Source organism: Rhodnius prolixus, unplaced genomic scaffold, assembly GCF_049639745.1.
Source record: "Rhodnius prolixus isolate KJV_2025 unplaced genomic scaffold, Rpr scaffold_6, whole genome shotgun sequence".
Taxonomy (NCBI): domain Eukaryota; kingdom Metazoa; phylum Arthropoda; class Insecta; order Hemiptera; family Reduviidae; genus Rhodnius; species Rhodnius prolixus.
In genome coordinates, this window is record NW_027411634.1 from 9,350,836 (window position 1) to 9,369,915 (window position 19,080).

Sequence of the window (19,080 nt, forward strand, 5' to 3'; positions counted from 1 at the left end):
ATGGTTGAATTATAATGGACCAGAGAAGTTCATGTTTATGGTGTGAATGATCTGTGGTTTTGCCCTGGATGTTGCTAATTTGGAAAATACTAATTTATCAAATCTGTTCGCTGCTTTCGGCAAAGAAGTAAAGATATTTGTAAACTCTAATTATAATCCTTTATAAAGAATTATTTCTTCACTAAATAATTACTGAAATTATTACAGATGTACTTGTCCAATATTTATTACATGTGTCCTGTAAATAGTTATTATTATTTTTTTTTTTTTGAACATTTTGTTTGAAATAGATCTTCGTTCTAATTAATTTTTAATAAGAATGCCACACGTTATTAGTTATACCTCATTTTTATCATCGTTTTCTTCAAACTGTGGTATTGTTTGTTTAGTACTAGTTTTAAATTAAACTATTTAAGGCGCGTCAGTATCTGTGGTTATTGGCGCCCGGAGCTTTTTTTTCAGTGTCTCCGTACAGTGTTCTCTCGTTACCAACCACACTATCTATCACCGGACAGTTTGCTGTAAGTAGCACCTAGGAAGTGAAAATTTAAAGGGTCAGCAGTTGGATTCGAACCAATGATCTCCGCGTTGGAATCCAGTATTCGCTAACCACTCGGCTAATCCTTTCTCTAATCAAATTAAATAATAAATTTAATAGATTTAAAAATTATGCCCCAACGGTAATAGAAAGACGTGCAGTGTTACCACCAGATTATTTTTTATATTTATTTTTATTAAATAGTTTAGTTAATTTAAGCAGCTTCACTCAGTAAAGCATTAGTTACGTATATACTTATTTTAAAGTTCCCTCTAAGGAAAAGCCTTTAATAAAAGCTACCGATATTATGGCGACACCAGCGCTTTCTCACTGACTAACAACAAATCATGGCGCCATATCAACACAACGCGGATAGTAGACGCCAGACAACCTTAACCGACACGTCTTCATTCACTGTTCCCAATTTGTTTATGGGTAAGTGCACGTAATTTAAAAAAACAAAAAAGTAAAAAACACCAGAACAAACAAACTTTTTTTCAAGTTTGTGTTACAATTAAAATAATCAATAAAAAAAATACTAAATGTTGAAAATAAAAAATATTAAATTCAATTACAAAATACAAATAAATGAAGTTGATCATTTTTGCTTTTTGATTAAGGAATAACTTGCTTTGAGTACTATTTATTAAATCCCTTGGGCAGAGATTCTTCCAATGTTCCTACTTAAATATGTGTATGCGCCTTGAAAATCTTACAATATGCAACCTGTATTACTTGTATGTGCTTCTGGAAGTGCTTGCATAATGATGTGTGTGCTGTTTTAATAAATGCGTTTGTGTAATGATTGTGCTGCTGCCAAAAAAAAAAAAAAAAAGCAAACAAACAAACTGAAATGACGACACTTTTAACCGCTTTTTACTGATAAGTTTAAACGTGCATATTAATTGTTTAATTTGTCATGAAAATAGCTCCCTTAGAATTTAGAATAAAATTCAGAAAAACGAAAATAGTTATTCTGTTATTTTTATGAGTGTTTCTTTATTGTGTTGAAGTTCTAAGTAACATTTTGGTGTAACGTACGATCCTAAAAACGGTATAATGTTCGTAGCAATTCAATCTGGATTGAACTTTAGAATTTCAAGAGTTTGAACATGACATTCGAAAAGAACACATTAGTATTCCAAAATTCCATTTTCACTACGAAGTACTCGTTTTAAGTAGGCTTCTTTATGAATGGCGTACAAGTTGGTAGGTTGCTAAATCGCCACAATTTCATCCTTCTTTGATTTGTACCCTTCTTGGCAAACACTTCTAACGCAATATCTTCCCAGGATTCGTTTTCCATGACAGTGTTTGAAGTAAATGTTACAGGTATGTATGTGGACAGTTATTTTTTCAAAATGTAAAGCAAATCGATGTAGCCCATAGTCGAATTGATTCCATAAAAGAAATCTATTCTGTAAAAATGACCATTTCTGCTAATCGATTTCACTAAAATTTGGTATTCTAGTAATATCTTTAATGCTCATTGATATCTTACAGGTGGCAAATAGGAGATTGATCTGGAATGGATGGTTTAAAAGGGTGCTTAACTTTAAACTTCGCTCTGTACCATCCAAAAAGACATTTTTTTCCGTAACATAATTTTTGTGATAAAACTGATAAGTGATTAGAAGTATGTAAGAAGTGATTATATGAGGCCATTTTCGAGATAATTGCGAAAATGTATGACGGCTTCAGTAAAGACGATTTTACTTGGAAGCAACTTTTAATTTTCCGTGATAACCAAGCGCACAAAAAGTACATATTTCCAAACAATTACTCAGCGCATTTCTAGCAATGAATTTATTTAATATTAATTTTCATTATGGCTTTATCCATTTTTCTTTCATTTTCCAAGTAAGTTTTTCTTTAAAGTTGAACATTTTCATTATGGTTTAAAACTATTTTGAGTTTTGGGAGAACAGTGACATCTAGCAAACACAAACAGAATCATTTTAATAAAAAGATAATTTCACACCGAATCCACCGCTAACCAATTAAGTGCGAATTAAAAGCGATAATAGCAAAATTTCTGTATCGAGCGTCATCCAGGATTTCTACTAATCAGTTTAAGCTTAAGTTAGCATATATAATACTATTAAATCAGTTGCAAGCTTTAATTTTAAATAGTTTAATTACTGCCTTGTTTCCATTAGGCGTTTGCATTCCTGCAATTATCATGGACACTAGGCGTAGTCGTTTTATCCCATCTACTGAAAATTACGGGCAAAAATTATCAGTATTTCGTGTTTTATCGTTAACTATAATTAAAAAAAAGTAAAGTAATAATGGCTATTTTTTCAAGGATCCTTGTACAACTAACTACCAAATTAGGTGCACTAGACGGAGGCAATTAACAACCATATTTCACTATAAAATTCCTATATTAACCATTAAATAAAAATCCTAGGCACAGACCGAAAATCGAACCCTTTAAACCAACAATACATCTTAGCTTTGCAGTTCTCGTCTCTAACCGCTCGGCTATCGTGACACCTTAGAAAATAAAACTTTCTTTTATTTATTTATTTGCAACCGTACAAAACGTGCATCTAGAAAATGTGTACTTACAGATAAACATCTGATTGTGTCACAGAGCTGGCTCAGTGCCACAACCAGGATGACGGGATTAGAGAAACCAGCCAGCGCTGGAACTCTCTAGGAACTTATTGGGGGTTTAGGAAGCAATGAGGTGACGTGGCCAACGCCGTTTTAAGAGTGACGTGGAGGATTGTCAGGTTTGGGACGATGTGGATATAGTGGTTGAGCCAGAGGATTTGGGGGTCATCGGAGAGTTTGTTGTGGAAATTTAGGAATCGGGTGTGTGGATTAATTCATTTACATACAGGAATATTGAGATCATGATGGAGGGTGCGGTTGGAGATATAGAATGGTGCGTTAACGATTCGGCGGAGGACTTTAGACTGGAATGATTGGATAGGTTTGGATGGTTTGGTGGAGCCCCACAATTCTGCTCCATATGTCCATATTGGCCGTAATAGTGTTTTAAAAGAAACCTATAAGCATTTATTGTAAAATTTTCTTTTAAAAACCATCTGACGAACTTTGAACTAAGTACCAAATCTTATCAATCTCTTTTTTTTGGATTCTAACACAACTAAATCAAAACCTATAAAACCATTGAAATCCAATGTAATAGTATTGCTCAAAATTAAATTCGATCTTCAGTTTGCCAGTGCGTGTTTAATTCAATAATGTCATTAAACTTTATTTTTAATTATTGCATGTCACATTAATTCCACTAATTACTATTCTCTGACAAATTAAATGAAGTCTTCTTTTTTTTTACAGAATGTAATAAAAGTAAATAATCTATTATTAGAAAGTACAAATGAAGTATTAATAATTAATTTGTATTCTAAACTAATTATCTAATTATCTAGCCGCCTTTCATCAACTGCACATAACGTGAATGGCACATACGTGTCTCATATTCTGCATTAATTTAATTAAAAAATGTTACGTATTTATTCATAGAGTTTATTTTTAGCCACTTTATTAATAAATATAGATAATTCTCTGTAGGATTTATTTGCTGATGTAATAGCAAATGTTTTATTAAAATCCATCGAGATGTTAAAGAGTCACCTGGAAAACGGTGTAGCCGAATTTGCATATCTATACTGCTCATCTGAGGGACTCTATTTTAGATAGTTAACGTGTAACATCAGCTCTAGGATCTAGTTAGTGACTTTAGTAAACACGGTTGGAGAACAAGCTTAGCTTCTACTGGAGATTGTCCCCGGGATCGCTTGTTTTTCATTAAATTTTAATTAGCTAGCTTTCCTTGAATATTCACAGTGATTAATGGACCATATCTCTTGTAGATTGTCCTGTAAAATATTGGACTGACCTGTTTTAGAATCTCAAAAATGATTTGTATTGTTTTCTTGCACCTACTCTCAGGTTTCCTTTTGCAAAGATTTCTTTCTTGTTAATAGTTCTTCGACCATCTAGACCAGAATCCAGACTTATAAGAGTTATTCAAGCATTTATTTTGAAGTAAAAGTGACTCAGCCTGTAACATTCAACTCTGCTCCTGTAAATGGTTATTTGTGACTAAAATATCACTTTCTTTTGGTGAACCTAGGCCGGAATTCCGAGCTTTTTCCACTGTTTTTGAACTTATATTTTGCTGTAAGGACGACCCAGTCTGTAACATTCAGCCCTGCTCTTGTAAATAGTTATTAGAGATTTAAAATCACTTCTTTCGAAGAACCTAATGTGGAATTCCGACGTTTTCCACTGTTTTTGAACTTATAGTTAGAAATAAGGACTACCGTCTATAACATCCAGCTCTGCTCTTATAAATGGTTATTTTTGATTAAAAAAACACTTTCTTTGGTTAACCTTGTCCGTAATTCCGACTTTTTCCACTGTTTTTGAAATTATAGTTTGAAGTAAGGATGACCTAGGCTGTAACATCCAACCCTGCTCTTGTAAAAAGTTATTCACTTCTTTCGATAAACCTAATCTGGAATTCCGACTTTTTCCACTGTTTTTGAACTTATATTTTGCTGCAAAGACGTTGCTGTAACCGTAAATGGTTATTTAAGTTTAAAATCATTATCTTTGGTACAGTATTTAATGTTTGTAGTACGTCACTGTATTAACAGTTTGTGTATTCTGATTAGGTACTCTTAGTAAATCAATGCTTCTTTTATTGTTTCAGCCAGTCGTCTGTGGTCCATTGTATCTACCGAGTTATTCACAGAGCAGACTGGTGTTTAAAAGGTAAGCATTAGCAATTAGTTCTATTTACTTTTAATCAGGTGCTAATTGTTTTACAATTACTTCAACAGGTGATTCATTTTTTTAAGGACTTAAATGGGTCAGGGCGCCGTAGTTTAGATTGTACGGTCGCCAAAATTTTCTATACTCTTCTTAATACTATGTTATCTACTAAAGGCGTTTTATTATTGTTAAGATTTTCTTCTTTTTAATAGAAAAATTTATTTTTTTTAGCCATTAATAAAATTTTTCAATACAATTAAAATTATGTAACCCCACAGGGGGAAGCAGATTAACTGCTTCTTGGAGAGTGACGCCCCCACGGGTCCTAGTTGGCATTCACTCAAACATAGATCTAAACACACGTTAACACACCACACTAGGGACCTCAGAGAAGAGTTAACTCTCCCTGAAAGTTTGCCGTTTGTGGTAGCCCATTTCGGCAGGATAGGGGAGTCTTGGGGCCTCAATGACCTAACACTCGTCTTTGGTCCCTGGTCCGTCTAGATGGGGAGGTCAGATAGTAGCCGTAGTTTACCTCAAAACGGAACCACAAAAACGGAAATCGGCAGACACTGTTACTGTCCTAATAGATGAATGACAGAAAGTAATGCTTTTATGGTGGATAGTATTTTGTAAAACAGATTTTATGCTGTCAAATGTTTTACCTTATCTATTCAGTGCAGCATACAAACCAGATAGGCCTAGTTTAGTTTGTTTAAAATGAAAAGAAAAACAAACACTACTTTTTACTAGGTCAAAAAACAAGTATTTTGTTTGATAACAGTGGAAATTGCACGTAGTTCTTATCTGCACGAAAACTTTTTTTTTATAGATATTTATCTCGTTTAGTTCAGCTTGAAATTTAGTTACAAAAACCTTGGTGTTTTTTTTGGTATTATTAGTTAATTTTTCTCGTTATTATTGTTGTGATAATATTAACTGTTAGCACTTTTGTTAGATAACTGTGACGTCATCAGTGGTGGGGAGGTTTTTTTTTTAAAGAAGTCATCTCGTTCAGTAACTATCTAGTGTTATTTCTTTCCTCGTTTGGGGTACTCATGTTTGGATTCCTTGATCACCTTTAACCACTTTTTTTTTAAAGTTAGGGTTCGAAACCTAGTCAGGTTTATCTACCTCCCTGATGTTAGTAAATTGATTTGCTAATTTCGAAATAAGAAGAAATTACATTTTTAATTGTTATTAAAATTTACTATATTTTACAATAATGGTTACATTATATTCTATTACACTTTATAACAGAAATGGGCAAAAATTTAATCTCTGAGATAAATCAAAGATCGTTAAACAAACTAAAAAAATTATGATTATACAGTGACTCCCATTAATATTGGGACAGTACATACAGAAGTTAAAAATTGACGAAAATTAAAAGTGGCACCCATTTATTCAAATTTTTATAAATTCATTTCATTTTATAATTACTATTAATTAAATAAAAACTATTTAAATAATTACATAAAAATGTTTTGGTAGATTAAAAAAAATATATATAATAATAAGAGCAAATTCTACCTCTCATAAATATTGGGACACTATTATAATTTATAGTTTGTCCAAGGTTTTGCCCGAATATTTATACAATTTGTAAATATTTACCTTAAGCATATACCTATTCAATATGAAATTAATAATTAAATTAGGTTATATAAATCAAGCCAGGTGTAACATGTCGCCCAAAAATACAAATACAACGATTGAACAAAGAAAAATTGTAATTTCTTTGCACAAAGACAATAAAAAGTGTTAGAGAGACGGAAAAACTGATCGGACCTAAAACATCTACTGCGTGGAACATCATTCAGCGTTACCAAAAAGAAAAAAGAATTGTTTCAACCCCACAAAAAGGCCGTCCTCAACTGCTCTCTGAGAGAGAGCAGCGTTATATATTAAAAGAATTAAAAAAGATCACCGACTTAGTGCTCCAAAACTTCTATGTGAAATTTTTGACATGTTCAGAGAGCAAAAAAGGAGCAGAAACTGTTCGGAGAGTGCTAAGAAAACTCGACTATCATGGTAGAGTAGCCTGGAAGTATCCTTTTGTCAGTTAGATAAATCGTGTTAAGAGAGTGAAATTTGCCGAAAAATATTTCAATGTAAATAGTGACTATTGGAATGATATACTCTAGCGATGAATCAAAATTTAATGTTTTCCAGTCAGATGGAAGGGTTATGATTTGGAGGAAAGCGAATGCTGAACTCGAAAAGAAGAATTTACAGCCAACTTTAAAGGGTTTTAAAGCTGCACCTCCGGGTGGTGGTGGGTCAGTTCTGGTTTGGAGCTGAATGTGTATCAGGATTTGGAGAATTAGTGTTTATTGATGGAATGATGCACAAAATGGTTTATAGTAATATATTAAAATATAATTTGAAAAAAGTGCCCAAACATTTGGTATTTTAGGATCTTCTAAATTCTACCAAGACAACGACCCCAAACCTACGGCTTGGGTGATACGTTATATAATTGCCCAAAGTTTTCCAAACCTCTCCGCAGTCACCAGATCTTAATCCCATAGAACAATTATGGCAATATTTAGCCAGTGCTTTAAGAAAAACGAATAATATCTAACAAAAATGAATTAAAACGATGTTTCCTGGAAGAATAGGAAAAAAACACCACCTGAATTAACCAAAAACTTGTTTCACCTATGCCTGATCGTTTGAGGCTATTGTAAGTCAAAAAGCAATTATTAAATTATTACCAACCAATTATTAAATAGTAGGAGATTTTAAATATTGAACGTTTAAACTCTAGCACTTTTGGTGTCCTAATATTTTTGAGAGCCTTATTTTACACTTTTTCAAAAAGTGCTACCTAACAGTTTGGAATTTCATCGATTTATACTTATATATAATTTCCACAGATGTTGCTAATGTAATTTAAAAAAAAAAAAAATCCCAAACTTTTGTATGTTGTTTTCATTGTCCTTTTAAATCATTTTGTAATAGGTGTCCCAATATTAATGGGAGTCACTGTAAGTCTGATTATTTAATTTAATTAATGATTTAATTGTTATTTTGATCAGTGCCCATCTCTGATTTATGTCAACCTAACTTTATTAATTAAGATGCATTCAATAAAACGTTCTAGCAGCAAAATTTATAAAAATTGTCAGTATAACTTTTAGAAAGCAAAAGTTAAACCATTTTAATTGAATAAACCAACCTTAGTATCTAGTTTAGAATATTCTATAGCTATTTATGAGCGATTTGTAAATTAAAACCAATTAGTTAGCCATTTTAGGTTTTATTTAAATTCATAAATTTTCATTTTTAAAATAATTGACTTTCATTAGAAAAAGAATCTGCCTAATTCTCTAATTTTACGTTTGTTTTTATTTTCCTCAAAATTATTGTACGTAGATAGCCAACATATAATCATTTCTAAAAGTCGATTCAGCACGTGTGAAGTAAAAGGATTTTCTTTTTTTAACAAGGAAAATTTAATAATTTTCATGATCTGAACTCTGAAAAACCATATTTAGGTAAAGTTACTTTCAACTTAGTTTCCTTGGACCTTATTTGTAAATTAAAATTTGAATTACACAAAATATTGAATAAATCACTATTTTTTAAAATAATACAATAATATAACTTAATTACTAATCAAGTTTTAAATATAACGCGAGTTTAATGGCGTGGTAAGCTTACTGGACGTTCCCTAGTTTTGCCGAAACTCATATATGCTTACCATTGACTCTAGTCTTAGGGAATAATAATTAGTAATACACAATCGGCCTCATTTTCTAATTTAAAATAACTGAATTTTTAGTTTTCTTCATTATTATACGTAAATTAAAGTAGTCGCCTATTTTTTTCGTCCATCTACCAATTAGGTATCGTGGAACTATGTACTTGAACGATTAACATTTTTTCTAACAAATAAAAAGTAGCGACCCGTGGGATACGAACTGTTGATCTTCTTCTTACAAATACGCACGTCATAAACATTTCTCCAACAAGAGGAAACATCATTAAGGAAATTATAACAATTGACAGCGTCAAAACGAATGGCCAAATTTTCATAACTCACGAGGAATCCTGTTTTTTCCCTTAAGATATATTTAATCCAGAGTCAATGAATCCTTTGATTACATAACAAAAGACAAAAAAGAAAAGTATGAAATGGATTAATCTAGACTTATATTTACGGATCCTTTAATAAGGTAAGTAGGTGTCGGTTACGTAATACCACCTGCAGTTCAAGTTCAATCGTAATTTATTGGTCTACAGAGAATCAATAAAGAATGTCGGCATTGTTCTAATGTTTGCCCAAAGTTTTACCTTTGGGACAAAATTAATGAATGACCTTTATCTATATTTATATTTTTATTGGACTTACTTAATTTGGACTTATTTACAAAAGTTATTTATACTAAAAATATAAAAATGGGGGGAACCATTGATCATTATATCTCTTTGGTAAAGGTTTAGTGAAATGCCAATTTTTGTTTCCTACCCACGCTACTGCAGACTAAGGGCGTTTTAATTTTGGTTTGTATTTTTAGCGCTACGACTGCAATAATCTTCAGCGCCTCTAAAGTTGGTTCTGTTCTATTCTTCTCTACTGTTAGTTCAGCATCTACCACAGCAAATTCGCCAGCAATGTGCGATAGAACCACAATCAATCGAACTGGTGTCAATGAAATTGACAATGAATTGCTTGGCTACCATTGTTGTGCCAGTGATTGATGATATTCCATCGTACTTTTTGAGTTTGGTTTACAATCAAAATAGTTTTACACATATACAGGGTGTCCATTTTAAGACAGCTCAAATGCATGTCATGCTTAAACAGTTGATCTGAGCGAAAAATGGTAGAGGAAAAATTTGTTGACCGTCACCTCTAGTTTCAGAATGTGTGACTTGATTTTAGATTCCTGCCCGCATACGCGGCAGACGCGCGTCCAAAAGTAAGGGTTCCGCTGTTGACCCCCATTTTCATATACACAGTTTTAAAGAGTATAAAAAGTTATGAAAGAAACCGGAAACCCCAATTTGATATCTTTAAAATTAAAGGTGCTAGGCCATTTCAAAACCTGGTATTTTCTAATCGTATTTCAATTTTTTAACTTGTTATCAAAGAGAAAAAAGAGCACGTGATAGGTCATTTTTATGTATTTTTTCGTCTCCTTTCTACTAAAAATATTGCCAAGGCAGTAAAGCTAGTATTTTTCTTAATATCGGGAAATAAGTCGTTTTCCGAGTGATTTTTCTAAGAAAAATCAAATGTTAATAGCTTTAGATGTGCTCAAGCATACACAAAATGGCTAAAAATTAATTTTACATCTGTTACAAACAAGAAAGTTTAATAATTATTTGGTAATTTTGGGAGAGTTGCGTTTAATTACCAAAAATATTGGAAACCTCCTGCCTCTTCAGATACAGAGAGCAGTTGATAACCTCCTGGCTAACCTGGCTTGCGAGCCAGAGGAGGCACCTTTGAAGGCACAGTAGATGCTTCAAAAGTTGAGTAAAGTGCATTATTTGATAAATTAAGAAATAAGTTTGGACCTTTACATGAAAGATATTGATCACTTAAATGTGTGGCAGGAGGTTTCCAATATTTTTGGTAATTAAACGCAACTCTCCCCAAAATTACCAAATAATTTTTAAACCTTCTTGTTTTTAACAGATATAAAACTATTTTTTAGCCATTTTGGGTATACCTGAGAACATCTAAAGCTCTTAATATTTGATTTTTATTAGAAAAATCACTCGGAAAACGACTTATTTCCCGATATTAAGAAAAATACTAGCTTTACTGCCTTGGCAATATTTTTAATAGAATGGGGATGCAAAAATACATAAAAATGACCTATCGCGTGATCTTCTTTATCTTTGATAACAAGTTAAGAAATTGAAATATGATTAGAAAATACCAGGTTTTGAAATGGCCTAGCACCTTTAATTTTGAAGATATCAAATTGGGGTTTCCGGTTTCTTTCATAACTTTTTATACTCTTTAAAACTGTGTATATGAAAATTGGGGTCAACTGCGAACCCTCACTTTTGTTCGCGCGTCAACCGCGTATGCGGGCAGGAATCTAAAATCAAGTCACATATTCTAAAACTAGAGGTGACGGGCAACAAATTTTTCCTCTACCATTTTTTGCTCAGAGCAACCGTTTATGCATGAAATGCATTTGGGCCGTCTTAAAATGAACACCCTGTATACTTAAATATGTGCTTTTCAATAAAAAAAATTTCAAAATTACTTGATTTGTTACTAATACTGTTATAGTTTCTGATTTTATTGATAAGTTACTGATTAATTTGATACCAGATAACTCGCTTGACATTATGTGAACAGACTCAGATTGCGGTTTCATTTTAAACGCTATTCGCATTCGGGGAAATTCTATATAAATATCGATTCTCTCTCTCAAACTTCTCAATTCCTAACAATTATTTGGGAGTGACTCGCTAATAATTACGATTACCTCTGTCAAATACATGTTCTTTAATAAATTCAAACCCCCATAGTATAATTTTTAGTTCACAGTGGGCTTTAAAAGTTTCTAGTCAATGAAAATCTAAGGGAGCCAACCACTGGATTCGAAACGGGAAGCTCCTCACAGGAACAACCATTCATCTCATCAATTTCCTTTATATAACCTAATTACTAACAGCAAACCTCAACATCCAATCGATTTTCTTTTAAGGTGCAATGAACATTAAATTCAAACTTAAAATTTAAAAAAAATCTACAAGTTACAGTTTAATTATTTTTGTGCTTAAAGAAAAATATTTGAGACTGATTCATATGGAAATAATAAATATTAAAATTAGTTGGTAATTATCATATTTACTACATATTTGGCAACTTGGTAGAAATCCGGCTAGAATGTTGGTCCATGTTGGTTACATCTTGGAAGCTTTCCAAATTTTATCTAAAAAAGAAAGAAAAAGAAAGCAATATTAATCTTTTTGGGATATAAATATGTATTTCCACATTTGACCTCTTTATTTGCTCATTTTTTGTTGCTTCCCTTGTATCTTGTTGGTGTTTATTTTGTTGTTGGTAGTTCAAAACTTTGGTTCAACAGCTGGTTTGTTGAATAGGTCTTTTTGTACTTCAATTCTCAGCAGTTTACGCGAGCTGTTGCAGTTTTTTTGATTACCGTAGTACAATTCTTTTTGATCAAATCAATCCAGATACAGATTTAACCATACCACAAATTAATTTCAACTAAAAGTTGACGGTAAACATTACAGTAGTAACATTGAAGGCGATGAAGCGTCATTGAAAAGGGGAAAGTGAAAATAAGTTTCTACAAATAAAAAAAAACTTTATTTTTTATCGATATTTTGGTGAATTATCGATATTAGTTGTGAGCTTGGAAGTAATATTAGTATAGTAAGTAATATTGGATAGGTTTTGCAAGGATTTATGGATGCCACTATAGCTTAGATATTGCCCATGGTTCAAAGAGTGGTTCAAGAATGAACCACTCTCCAGAAGGATTTCCCAGGATTTCAAAACTTCCATTATCTCAAAAGAAACAGGAAAGATGGTTTAAAGTTTGAGTAAAGACACACAGAGCATATCGGCGGGACTTATTACGCTAAAAATGCAGAACGATATTGGATTTTATTTCCGTCGTGGCCTTGAAATTTATAAATTGTCTTCGTCATAACATTATTTACGTATGTTAAGTCCAGCTCCGTCTATCAAATGGCGTGGGCGTTCTCCATGACTGGTAAAATACGAGTTACACACACACACACACACACACACACAAAAATGGCTAACAATATTTCATATTTCCGTTCCAATGTTCCATTTAACATTATTGAACAATATTTCATTTATTCTAGAACAATTGTTCATCTGGACAATTGCTTTTCAGTTCGCTGCTAGCTATTACATATTGTTTAGGAAATCTAAAACAGGAACCTCTGTTGTTACTAAATATGGGTCGGTCAGAAGATAAGTTTGTGGTTTTAGGGTTGTTTTTAGTACAAAGGGCTTATACATAAATGGAGAATTCAAGTATTTTTACTAAACCCTTCGCTCTGTCCTTAATAATTACTGATAATCCATAATCAATTGCTTATAATTACTTTCTATTGGACCTTGAGCTGTAAACAATTAAGTTTGTTTCTTCTAATAACATTCTCAAAAGCAAAAAACTCCATCATTTTTATAGGCAAAAACCAGGACTCGACATTAAAAATAATGTGCTCTTTTTGGTTCATCACAGATATCTTATTGTCCACCAACTTCCTCATTTGAACGTTAGCCTTCGTAATTATTTTTTTGTAAAATTATGTACAAAACAGTAATATTTTCATTTATAAGGTACATAAATAGCAGCAGACTTCGTCTAGATAATTATTTTTGTCACTTCTCGTTTTGACTATAACTTAACCGGCTTTATAACAGTTATTAGAGGAAAATGTATCTGGGAAGGCATTGAGCGAGTTGGGTGTATGACGTCAGAGAGGGTTATTTCCCAGAGTCAGCTTCTATCTATGGTTTCCTTGTAGATCCACGACCATTAACGGATGTTGAAAGGGAATATAACTTATCAAGAAATCTTCCTCTGAGGGGAGTCTTCTCACTTTCAGCTTCTACTGCTCTTCCTAGAACCTGGAAGACTAATTTCATCATCTGAGGATGATGCTAAAGGATGAAAAAATTCTTATATGTTTGGAACAGAACAGATCTATTTTGAATCGTATTGCAGTAGACATCTTTAATAATAAAGAAAAAACAAAATAACAGTTGATGGTAGGAATTCCAAAACACGTTGGCTGCATCTCTACTTAACTAAAAACAGAAAAGAATTCTTCCATAGGCAAAAATAACTGTATGAACGCATAAAAATATGTCCCAGGTTTTACTATAAGCTGAAAAGTTTGTAGTTAATTAGACGGTATGTTATTAAGAATTCAGTTTGCCACGGGTATAATTAGGTTGCCAATCGCTACGTAATTGTGCCGTTCATTATATTGTAATTTTTTCATTGTTTATTAAATATTTAAGGTTATTAGACGTATTAAATATTAAGCGGAGGTCGAAGTTTGTAGTAATCTATCAGCAGCTATTGGTGGACCAACTTCCAATATTTCTAATTGATTAAACACGTTTTTTAAAACTTATTATTGGTAGTAAATCAGAAAAATTAGATAGCAATGATGCTGTAAAAGAGAGAGAGATTTGTGAATGTTCCCAAAATTAGAGTAATAATTCTTGGTTGTTTCTAAATTGCAAATATCTCCAATCGCAGTGGAGTTGATAGCTGCCGCCATCTAACTTATTACATGTATTGATAAAAAGGGCAAACTATGCTTTCTGTTGAAGTCGTATATACAGAAATAGATCTAGTTTTTAGGTCTATGGTGACCTAGTAAATAAAACTAGTTCTCTCTCTTTTATAGAAAACCCACTCTTACAAATGAGACAAAAAATAAATTGAAGTTGTTAACACGAAAGTTTATCTAAGTAAAACCTAAAATAAAGTGGTTATCTTGTAAATAGGGGGATTATTCTTGGATAAAAGTAACTACTTCTACTGAATACGTAAGAACTCTGTTATATACATAGGGGAAAAAAATATAGATTTATGTCGTATTGGTTGTATAGATCATCTGTTACAGTAATGGAGCCTATTACAAACTAGGGAATATTTGTGTTGGCAATAACCTAGCTTTACTTGGAATACGACTAAGTGTATTCAGCTCTATCAATCAAATTAGATAACAGTGTCTACTGAAATAGCCATAGCTTGGGACCTATCTGGGTAATTATAAGTTAGGATCTGTTCGCCATTTATATTAGTTATCAGCGATGATGGGATTTACTTGAACAGCTTCCTTGAAATAAATGATGTAATAAACGATGAAACGTTTACCCTTTTATGTACATATATTTTAAGATCGTGCAGATTTTCGAGAATGTAAACCATACATTATTTGCGAAGCGTAAGATAATGAGGTTAGACAGTAGGATATCCAAAATAGCATCTCTTTCGTAAAAGATGTGCAAAAAATATATGGATACTATTCTTGAATAGAACTTGCCAAACATGGCTAATGCGAACGATGTAATCCAAAGATAGCTATATGCAGTATAAAAGAAGTATTTAGAAATTTTGAAAAGGTGTGGCTATCAACAAGATGTTGATGGCCATTGGCGCGTCAAGTGAGTTAATAGATTTGAAACTGTTTCCAAAAGAACATCACGGTCAGCCAAAGCAGAAAGATACGATTTTATTGGAATTTCAATTTTAGAAATGCTTGGCAGGCCGCGTGTTGCTCATCCTTGGTCTAGGTGCTTATCACTAGAATATCACTCACTCTCCATTCTTACTTATAAATACATTCGCTTCACACATTCATCCCTCTACTATATACAACTATTTACATAAACCTTACAACTATTGGATGGATCAGTACTCTATATTCCTGCCATCCTTATAGCTTAACCGAAATTAAAATCACGTAATCTATAACTTTAACTATAACTTTTAAATACATTCATATTTCATTGCTAGCTCTGCTATAGACTTAAGCACATATATGTTGGTGGAGAATATAATGTCTTCATAGCGAAATGGTGCATCTAAATACCTGTATATATCGTCAAACATTCGTTTCCTTTCTACCACATAACGTGGACATATCATTATTATATGTTTGAAATCCTCCTCCTCATTGCAATCTACGCAAAGAGGAGAGAGGACCTTTTTGTTGATCCTGTGTAGATACGATCCGCACACAGCGTGGTTCGCTCTCAGCCTGCATATTATGCAAGAAGGTTGTAGTAATTCTTAAATAAGATTAATTGGAAGTGATGATATTTGCTTAGTGGGACGATGTGCTGGTTTCTCTCTCGGGGATCCCAGAGCTGGTCTAAGGTTAAGTCCAACTGCTTCCTCTCGGATTATCTCTTCCTAGGAGCTTCTTACAGCTCTGAGACCGGTGATGGACCAATTGCAGTCCGGCAGTGAACTGAAAAAAAGTTGTTAAAATCCAATTAAATCAATTTAATAATTCTGAATTCACTGTCTATTTCTAGTGTTAAAAATTATAACTTCTGACTATACTTGCAATTGAATAATTTTCAATATTGCACGTTTTCAGAAAAACAATTGTAACTTTTTTTAGATCTCTTTTTACTTAGATCTCTTTATCCACTGTCCAACTAAGCTTTTAGATTCACCAGATCTCAAAAAAAGAAAATGGAAACCGTGAGAAAAATTCCTGTAATTTATTGGTAGGATATAGTGAAGCAAATGTTATGCCGCCTTTGGGTATGTTAGGAATGCTCGGTTAAGAACTTCGGTGGGTTTGGATGAATTTTTTAAGAAACCCACGAAAGACCTGTTATGGGGTGTTTGAAGGGGGGTGTAAGAATAGAATGAGAACCACGGGAACTTTCTACGCAGAATCTACTTCTACCCTCTCGTTAAGGAATGTCTTCTACATTCCCGGAAGGTATGTTTAGAACAGTTTAAGGGAATGAGATGCAGCTTGCTTTTATTACGTCTTAATTAAGGTTGGATTCACTAAGCTATTTCTATTAAAAGTCAGAGCTAGCTTTCACTATTTTTAGTTAGCTGTTAAATATTTCTAGGTTGATTTTCTTGTTCATTGAAAAAATACAGATGAAAATTTTAACAGAAATCGAAAACGAATTTTTGTAGACATTAAAGTAAAAATTTCATTGTTTATTAGAAACGTTTCGAGGCTCTGGGTTAAGCAGATTTATAGGAAATTTAATGCTCTTTCGTTTGGAATAAGCAAATTTGTTGTAGGATAAAGGATAGAAAAGTTACGGCCCATTTTTATGATGAAAAACGCGAATATCGGCGGAAAAGTTAAAAATGCAAATATCTTTGACACTATTGAGAATCGGGCCAAAGTGAATAGAATATTTTTTTGTTGCATTTGAGCTGCTGAATCAACTCCAGAAGTTTCGACCTCTCCTCCGTATACACCCTGTAATATACATTACATCTCTGATAACAACTCCTTTTAACCACTTTGTTACGCTTCTAAAGTTACCTAGATGTTTAAGGATGGCTCCTCTAGTACAAAGAAAGATTCAAGCTACTCCTGGAAAGCCTGATTCTAGATATAATCATCCTGTTATCCCATACATCATTCACTGCAAAGCCGGTCTCTATTGAATTTAAAATTGGGCGGAAATTAAAATATTGGGAGCGTACAAAGGACGGGATTCACCTATCCAGTAACCGCTCTGGCTCTCTAGGAAAATTGCAGGATCAGGGTGAGGCACTTCCTGGGCACCAGTTCCTTTCCACCACTCGCCAATGAGGGCATATCCCGACTTTGGAAAGCACTGCGTATGTGACATTACTTCAGAATCATTTATCTCTTCATCACAAGTCAACCATAACCTTTTTTTTTATATCACTGCTCACTTCTTCATTCCTCTTGTAAAGAAATCGATCTTGTTTGAACAGTAGTATTGCAGTTAAAGTAAGTGCAATTCATAAAAGATATTCTTGTTGTAAACATTTTAGGAAAAGTAAACACTTGCATTCTATAGTGGTGCGGCTAGTTTTGTAAATGCATATAACAATGGGTTTCAGTCTTCTTGAAAAGCTGCTAGGATGTTGGACATGTGATACGTGATATAGCTAGTTTTTTCTCCGTCTTTTCTCTGTCATATCCATCTCTGTTATGGCATACAATGTTTATTACATTCTGCGTTTTCTTCAGTCGTATTTCATGCAACACAATTGTTAACATTTCACCTTGAAATGCTTATACCAGAAAGGGTTTGGTTACATTTAAAGAAGATGTAACTGACTGACAAACTAACCTAGTGGTTGGTTTTTGTAAATAGATACTTTTCGGACAGTTTCTAACCCATATTATCATAGTCCCAGAAATGATTACTAATTTCATTTTAAGGATAACAGCAGCGAGAAAGGGATTTCCTTAGTGTACTGAAATCTTAAGCTGAAATTCCCTGTTCAAATGCAGTTGCCGGACCTTAGATTTTCACTCATTAGGGTTTTTGCCTTTTTTTTTGGCATTGGCTTTCGCCATACAGCCAGTATCGTCTAGGTGCTTATCACTAGAATATCACTCACTCTCCATTCTTACTTATAAATACATCTAAGGTCCGGCAACTGCATTTGAACAGGGAATTTCAGCTTAAGATTTCAGTACACTAAGGAAATCCCTTTCTCGCTGCTGTTATCCTTAAAATGAAATTAGTAATCATTTCTGGGACTATGACAATATGGGTTAGTAACTGTCCGAAAAGTATCTATTTACAAAAACCAACCACTAGGTTAGTTTGTCAGTCAGTTACATCTTCACTCATTCATCCCTCTACTATATACAACTATTTACATAAACCTTACAACTAATGGATGGATCAGTACTCTATATTCCTGCCATCCTTATAGCTTAACCGAAATTAAAATCACGTTATCATTTTCTTGCATCCATTCTAATCGGCTATAACTTTTAAAGAAATTCATATTTCATTGCTAGCTCTGCTTAGACTTAGACTTACGCACATAGATGTTGGTGGAGAATATTATGTCTTCGTAGCGAAATTGTGCATCTAAATACCTGTCTATGTCGTCAAACATTCGTTTCCTTTCTACCACATAACGTGGACATATCATTATTATATGTTTGAAATCCTCCTCCTCATTGCAATCTACGCAAAGAGGAGAGGACCTTTTGTTGATCCTGTGAAGATCCGATTCGCACACCGCGTGGTTCGCTCTCAGCCTGCTTATTGTCGCAACAACCCATTTATTAGTGACAGT

At 33.1% G+C, this 19,080-nt stretch overlaps 1 protein-coding gene across 3 annotated transcripts in view; it reads left to right on the top strand.

The window, feature by feature from the left end:
• Positions 1–19,080, top strand: part of LOC141460647 (dual 3',5'-cyclic-AMP and -GMP phosphodiesterase 11A-like) — a 247,818-nt gene that overhangs the window by 1,895 nt on the left and 226,843 nt on the right. For 2 of the 3 annotated variants that reach the window (XM_074140853.1, XM_074140852.1), the window contains exons 1-2: positions 854–973; positions 5,235–5,296. The gene's annotated coding sequence lies outside the window, so the exon portion shown is untranslated. Of the gene's footprint in view, positions 1–853; positions 974–5,234; positions 5,297–19,080 lie in introns of those variants that run through there. The other variant, XM_074140854.1, reaches the window with a different exon arrangement.